Source organism: Ceratotherium simum, chromosome 39 (genome assembly GCF_057802395.1).
Source record: "Ceratotherium simum simum isolate JZ-2026a chromosome 39, ASM5780239v1, whole genome shotgun sequence".
NCBI lineage: Eukaryota > Metazoa > Chordata > Mammalia > Perissodactyla > Rhinocerotidae > Ceratotherium > Ceratotherium simum.
The window spans coordinates 7335748-7342280 of NC_141938.1; the positions used below are offsets into that span (position 1 = coordinate 7335748).

The 6533-nt window shown below is 40.9% G+C and overlaps 1 long non-coding RNA gene across 1 annotated transcript in view; it reads left to right on the forward strand.

Moving 5' to 3' along the window:
- Positions 1-6509: 6509 nt before the first annotated feature.
- LOC101398916 (uncharacterized) overlaps positions 6510-6533 on the forward strand; it is a 148046-nt gene continuing 148022 nt past the window's right edge. The window contains exon 1 of the long non-coding RNA XR_015550225.1: positions 6510-6532. This is a non-coding gene — a long non-coding RNA (uncharacterized LOC101398916). The remainder of the gene's footprint in view (position 6533) is intronic.

Below are 6533 nucleotides of genomic sequence, written 5' to 3' on the forward strand. Positions count from 1 at the left end.
TACCCACTTTCTCTCCTCTTTGCCTTCCTACTCCACCAGCCCTCACTGGGACACACTAACTGTCTCTGATGGTTATCACTGAATCTTTCTATTCTCTGAGGTCTGTCTCTGGGAAGCCCAATTGGGTTTGCATTTGGCTGAGATCAGAGAAGTATAGGTAATGGGCAACACAAACAAGTTTAAAGTTTTCAGTCTTTGAGGGTTGAATTTTCAGAGCTTCTCATTAAATAAATTTTTGTACTGACTCTATTCTCTCCAAATAATTCAGCTGCCTTGGGGTACAAAGATAAGAGAATGGAAAATTTTCAGCTAATGCTGTGTCTGCACAAGCAGCAAAGGTTGGCAATGAGTTTATTTCCTTCAAGGAGAGACTCTTCTTTGTTTGATTTGACTTAAATATTATAAGATGTTTCCTAAAGAAAGTTTAATTTCTAAGGGAACCAAACCCAGGAACCAACTTTCTGTGATGTTCTTCCCTTGAAGAATCTTGGGATATTTTATGGATCACTTGGTGCCCACAACGTCATGGAGAGAAAGAGGTCCTTTCTGAAGAAAAGCAGAGTGGTTAACAGTTTTGGTTTTGTTGAAAGGACTAACCAAGTGAGGACTGGAAAACATCCCTTGACATTTGCTGGTGACATAGAGGCCTTTGTTGATATAGGGAGGGCTCCATTTCTTACCTCTACATGGAGGGACAGGGGAGGAAATCATCCAGATAGAGTGGGTTGAAGAGTGAGTATTGAGGAAATATAGGTGGCAAGTATAAATTATATATAAAGTTTGACAGGGAAAAAGAGGACAGAAGTAAAACATAGCCTAAAAAGAGTATCAAGTAAGGGAGAGTTAAAAAAAAATTAATGGAGCATACAGAAAGACATTCCATTTCAAAGAGAATGATCATATTTCATGCAGGCATTTGAATACACAGGAAGTACTCACTACATAATTCACAGCTTGCAGTCTACGCTCTAAATCAACGACAATCATAATGTGATGTATCTCCAGTTTAGGGAACACAGGAGTCCAGAAATCAAGGGTTAGAAGTAGAGGTGGCTGCACCTAACGTCACTCCCAGTGAGCCACTTGGGGAGTTTGTGCTTCAAGTCTCCACACCTCTGGCTTCTGCAGGTTTAGAGGTCTTGACTCCTAAAGGGGTAACAAATCCAGAGACATGGCAAAATCCCATTGAACTTCTACTGCCTGGCACTTCATGTCCTCATGCCAAGAAGAGTCATTACTGTCCTGGCAGGGAAACTGAGCCTCATCATCAATTCATTGTGTGACCATGGCAATAGGCATGCACTGGTACTCTGCTGTGCTCAGTCAGTTGCTGGGAGCAGCCCAGGAGCAACCTCAGTGCGAACACAGTGGTGGATAAAGATGTCTGTTTGTCAGTTATGCTCCCACAGGAAGAGATCTAAGTGGTGTGACCTTCAGTGGGGCATGTTCCTCTCAATGAGGGCTGAAGGCTGAGGGCTGTCAGATGGCTGCGCTCCCTGCACTTGAAAGAAGAAAACTTTAATTCTGAAGGGAGAAGTGGGCCACATAGCACAGGATTCACAACAGTCCACCCCATCTGCCATTTGGATTGTGACCTGCGACAACATGTACAGTGTCCCATGAGAGCTTATTTGTGATGCATGAAGGTCAGGAATTGGGAAGGACTTTCCTTGGGAAGTGAGAGCTAAACTGAGAACTGAAGGATCATGAGTAAGGCTCAGCCAAGCATAATCTTATGTTTTCTCACCTCCTTCTCTGTAAACTCACTTGTCTCTCCCACTACTGCCATTAAGACAGAACACTAGACCAACAAATGCCACTGCCAACTAGATATTACTAGTGGGGTGGTTCATAGGCTCATCAACTGAACCTTTACAAGAACAAACTCAATAATTTCCCTTCATTCTCTTTTTCCTTCCTTTCAAACGTTATATCAGAGAGAGTAACACCATCGACAACATCAACAGATTCACACAAGGCATTGTCCTAGACGGTTAAGTAACTATAACATTATGTTAAAATAGATTTCCTAATTAGTCTTTACTTTTGTATTAGCACTTATCACAGTTTTTATTTTTGTTATTTATTTATACATTAGTTTATTTTCTTTCTCCTAATAGAATGTAAACTCTATGAAAATGGGCCTTTATTTTGTTTCAAACTTCACACCAGTATTTATTAGACATCAGATAATAGATATTTAAAGGCACAAATCAATCACACCAATGCTAATACTGGAATTAGAAATGAACTTGGGAGTGCAGATGTTTCCAATTTGCTCTTTCTCCCAGTCTTTGCCTGATAGTAAAATCATCTACACAAACCGAACATTTGTAACTGTCAGAAATTTGTAGAGTGGATTTCCCTTTCTTTCTTCCATTAATCCATCTATTAATTTCAGAATGTCTTATTTTTCATATACATTTTACTGACATGTAAAATTTAGGTAATTTCCCTCTTCAAAGCCAAAATCCATATCTAATAGTAGTATAAATAATGGAATAGAAAAGGAAACAAGGACTAGGGTTTAGATAGCATGTTTCCCACATGATTAATAAAAGGGAATATTTACAGAAGGGTATATTACACACATCTTGGGCACTGACATGGACTGAGTTGTTTGCCCCCAAAATTCATATGTTGAAACTCTAATTCCCAGTACCTCAGAATGTGACTGTATGTGGAGAAATGGCCTTTAAAGAGGTAATTAAGCTAAAATGGGGTCATTAGGGTGGGCTCTAATCCAATCTGACTGATGTCTTTATAAGAAGAAGAGATAAGGTCACAGAGAGACACCAGGGGCATTTGTGCATGGAGAGATGACCACATGAAGAGGCAGCAAGAGAGCAGCCATCTGCTAGCCAAGGAGAGAGGCCTCAAAGGAAACCAAGCCTACTGGTAGCTTGATCTTGGACTTCCAGCATCCAGGACAGTGAGAAAATAAATGTCTGTGGCTTAAGTCCCCAGTCTTTGGTATTTGTTATGGCAGCCCTAGCCAGCTAAGAGAGGCACTAATTCAAAATCCTCTTGCCCCGTCTTTGTATCCCAGCCAAGTATTATTTAATTATTTTAATGGAAGCTGTGAAAACAGTTGCACAATTGCAACGAGACAGCACCTGCCTCAGGCCCACACCACATTCCTCCTGCTTCCTGCCCTGAAGCTTCTCTGATTCCACAACATGGGACATCTGAGGGCATCTACTCATAAACATGCAACTCAGAAATGTGGGGATGTTAATACCTGTAGGGTCACCCTTGGCCAGTAGAAGACATGAGCTGATGTCTTTTCATCCACCTAGTGGAAAGTTCCAATGCACATTTCATAAAGCACCTCAGAAGGGTTTGGTGGCATTGAGCACCAGTCACCACAGAGGGATCAAAATGATAATGATTTCTTTCAGCGTCTTTCCTTCCTTCTCTGTTTGACTCCCATTGTGTGTACTCCTGCTCTTTGGGATCAAACTTACCCTCCAAAAAACCATCTGCACACAGCCTTTGTGTTGAGGGCCTATTTTCGAGGAAACACATCGTAAGATGGGAGAAGAGTAGTAAAATAATGCTTTCGCTTATGAAATAGTAATAAAATTGTTAATGTTCATGAAAGAATGCTAAACTATTTGCAGTTATATTAACACGCCTTGTCGTTGTTATACCTCAATGCCCTCATGTATGCATTTTCTGATTTTAGAGTTGACTCAGAAATTTAAATGATAAGAATTTACCACTCAGGTACATTCATATTCATGGAAAATGTTCTGTGTACAAGGTTATTCATTGCAGCATTGTTGTCAAATAAAAGTATTGGGAACAACCTGCCTGTCAGTCACTATGAAACTACTTAGATAAATGAGGGAACACTAGTAGAATGTAATACTGTGCAGGCAAAGAAAAGCAAGCTGTATGGTTAATATACACACACACACACACACACACACTATACACCACAAACTACTCTAGCTAATAAACAAATTCAACAAGGTTGCAGGGTACAATATCAACACAGAAAAATCAATGTGTTTCTATAGACAGCAATGAACAATCTGAAAAGGAAATTTTAAAAACCCCACTTACAACTGCATCAAAAAGAATAAAATACCTAGGGAGGTATTTAACCAAGGAGGTGAAAGACTTCTATACTTGTTACTGCCCAAAAAGAGGGTTCATCTGCCCGCCACAAGACATGCCAATAGTCAGAGGCAAGGTGGTAGGAAAGAAAGGACTTTTTATTACAGCTTGCTAGCAAGGAGGAAGATGGCCGACTCTGTCTGAAAGAACCATCTTAAGGGGCACAAAGTCTTACAGCAGTTATAGGCTGGTGGGTCATAGGGGAGGGGGTTAGGAATGTTGACCTCTAGTGGTACAGACTGGGAGTGCCACACCAGATCTTTCAGTTTTCATTGATGATGGCTATCAGCATAGACTTTCTGTTCAGGGGTCATCACATTCCTAAGGAACTCAAAAGAACAAAGTCATCACCTTATCGCAGCTGGAAGGTACATGCACAAGCAGGGGTCGTACAATATACAGAGGAGTTAGATCCCCTGGAGGGTGCATATCCACCTGGGTTAGTTTGTCAGATGTCATTCAAAGTAACAACAGGGTTTCTTTTCTACAACATGGCTTCTCTCATGTCAACTTTGTCTTGAGCCAGTATCATACTGAAACCTAGAAAGCTTTGCTGGAAATAATTACAGAGGACCTAAAGAAAACAGTGATGTGATACCACTACACATCAATTGGAAAGAAAGTATTGTATGATTTCATTTAGATGAAATGTCTAGAAAATGAAAGTGCAAATCTATAGAGACAGAAAGCAGATTCATGTCAGCTTAGACGTCAAGGGAGTAGGAAAATGAGGGTATGACAACCAAAGGGCACTTTTGGAGTGATGCAAATGTTCTAAAACTGTGATGGTTGCACCACTCTGTGAACATACTAAAAACACTGAAGGGTATAGTTTTGAATGGGTAAATTGTATAGTATGTAAATTATATCTCAATATACCTGTCGCAGAAAATAAACAAAAGAGAAAATCATGACAGTTGCTACATCATTAGAAGCATAAAAAATGTCATGTCTCTGAAGCACCTAAAGCATAAGATGCAACAGGCTTTAGCTCCCATTATATTTTTACTTCTAAATGTTAAAACTTAATATAAAACTCTTGTAATCAAAAGAGTATGATATGGGCTTAAGTAAATATTACTGGCATGGAAGAGTCTACAAATTGATACAGGTATATATAGGAATTTATTGTCTAATAAAGGTGGAATTGCAAATCAGTAGGTCAAGGATAGTTTATCAATAAATGATACTACAAGCGGCCATTTTTCTGAAGAAAAAAAAAATTGGATCCATTACCCCACACCACACGCCAAAATACATTCTCGGAGGATTAAAGACTAAAATGTCACTAAAAATAATAAATTTTAGAGGAACACCAGGAAATCTGAATGTAATCTAGAGTTTGAAGGGAATTTTTAACGCAAGGCAGGAAATCCAGAAATTATTGTTTAAAAAAGACTCTTTTGATTACATAAAAGTTAAATATTTTGTACAGCAACAGATGAAACATTCACATAGCAAAATAGTTATCTATTCAACAGACGCATGAAAAACAATTAATAAAGCACACGAATAATTTTGGTAAAATGTGCTAGTTAATCAGGATTTTAAAAGACCTTTATTAACTCCACAAATGCCACCCACTGATAAGCACAGTAAACAAAATCACCAGAGAAACTTTAGAACCATTCCTGAATAAGTGAGGAATGCCTGGTGTCAGTGCTATTTCACAACTCAGTATGGGAGGCCCTGGACCATACGGTAAGATTGGAAAAAAAAAAACCCCAAAAAACAGAAGTACATACTTGAAGAAATAAAGTTACAGAAAAATGTCATTACACCGAAAACACAAAGGAATCAATGATTAGAGTTTGGCATAGTGTCCAAGGCAAATAAAAAAAAAAGAGGGGGAAATAAAGCTTCAATAGGGGATTGACCGAATGGAGGAGAGAGATTCTCATGGATTGGCAGGCATATCGTTAGGGGAGAATCACTGCACCGGCTCTAGAAAGGTGAGGACTGAAAGAGAAGCTTTTCAAGAGTAACCGGCGGCGCCAGCCGCCACCCCCAGCCTCTGCGGGCCCAAGTCTAGACCCCGCGCTGGTCCTCGTCCAGCCCCAAACACCGCCCCCGGTGTCGGCCCAGCCCTCCGCCGGTAGCCCCGCCCACAGGCATGCTTCCAGCCTCAACCTGCTCGGCTGGGTCTGTTTCTGCCCCCAGCCCCCGCGCGGAGCCCCGGGGCCATCCGCACCCACGCGGGGAGAACTACAATTTCTCTGCCTGAAATGGTCCGACATGATTGGCAGCCAGAGCTGTGGAGCCCCGCCCATTAGGTCTGAGGCAGGAAGCGGAAGTGGCGTCACTGGGGCGCGCGTTTTTTTTTTTTTTTTTTTTTTTTTTTTTAGCCCGTGTCTCCGCGGCTCTTGGAGCGATTCACATTCGTTCTCTCGCGGTGACCCCGTCCCTGG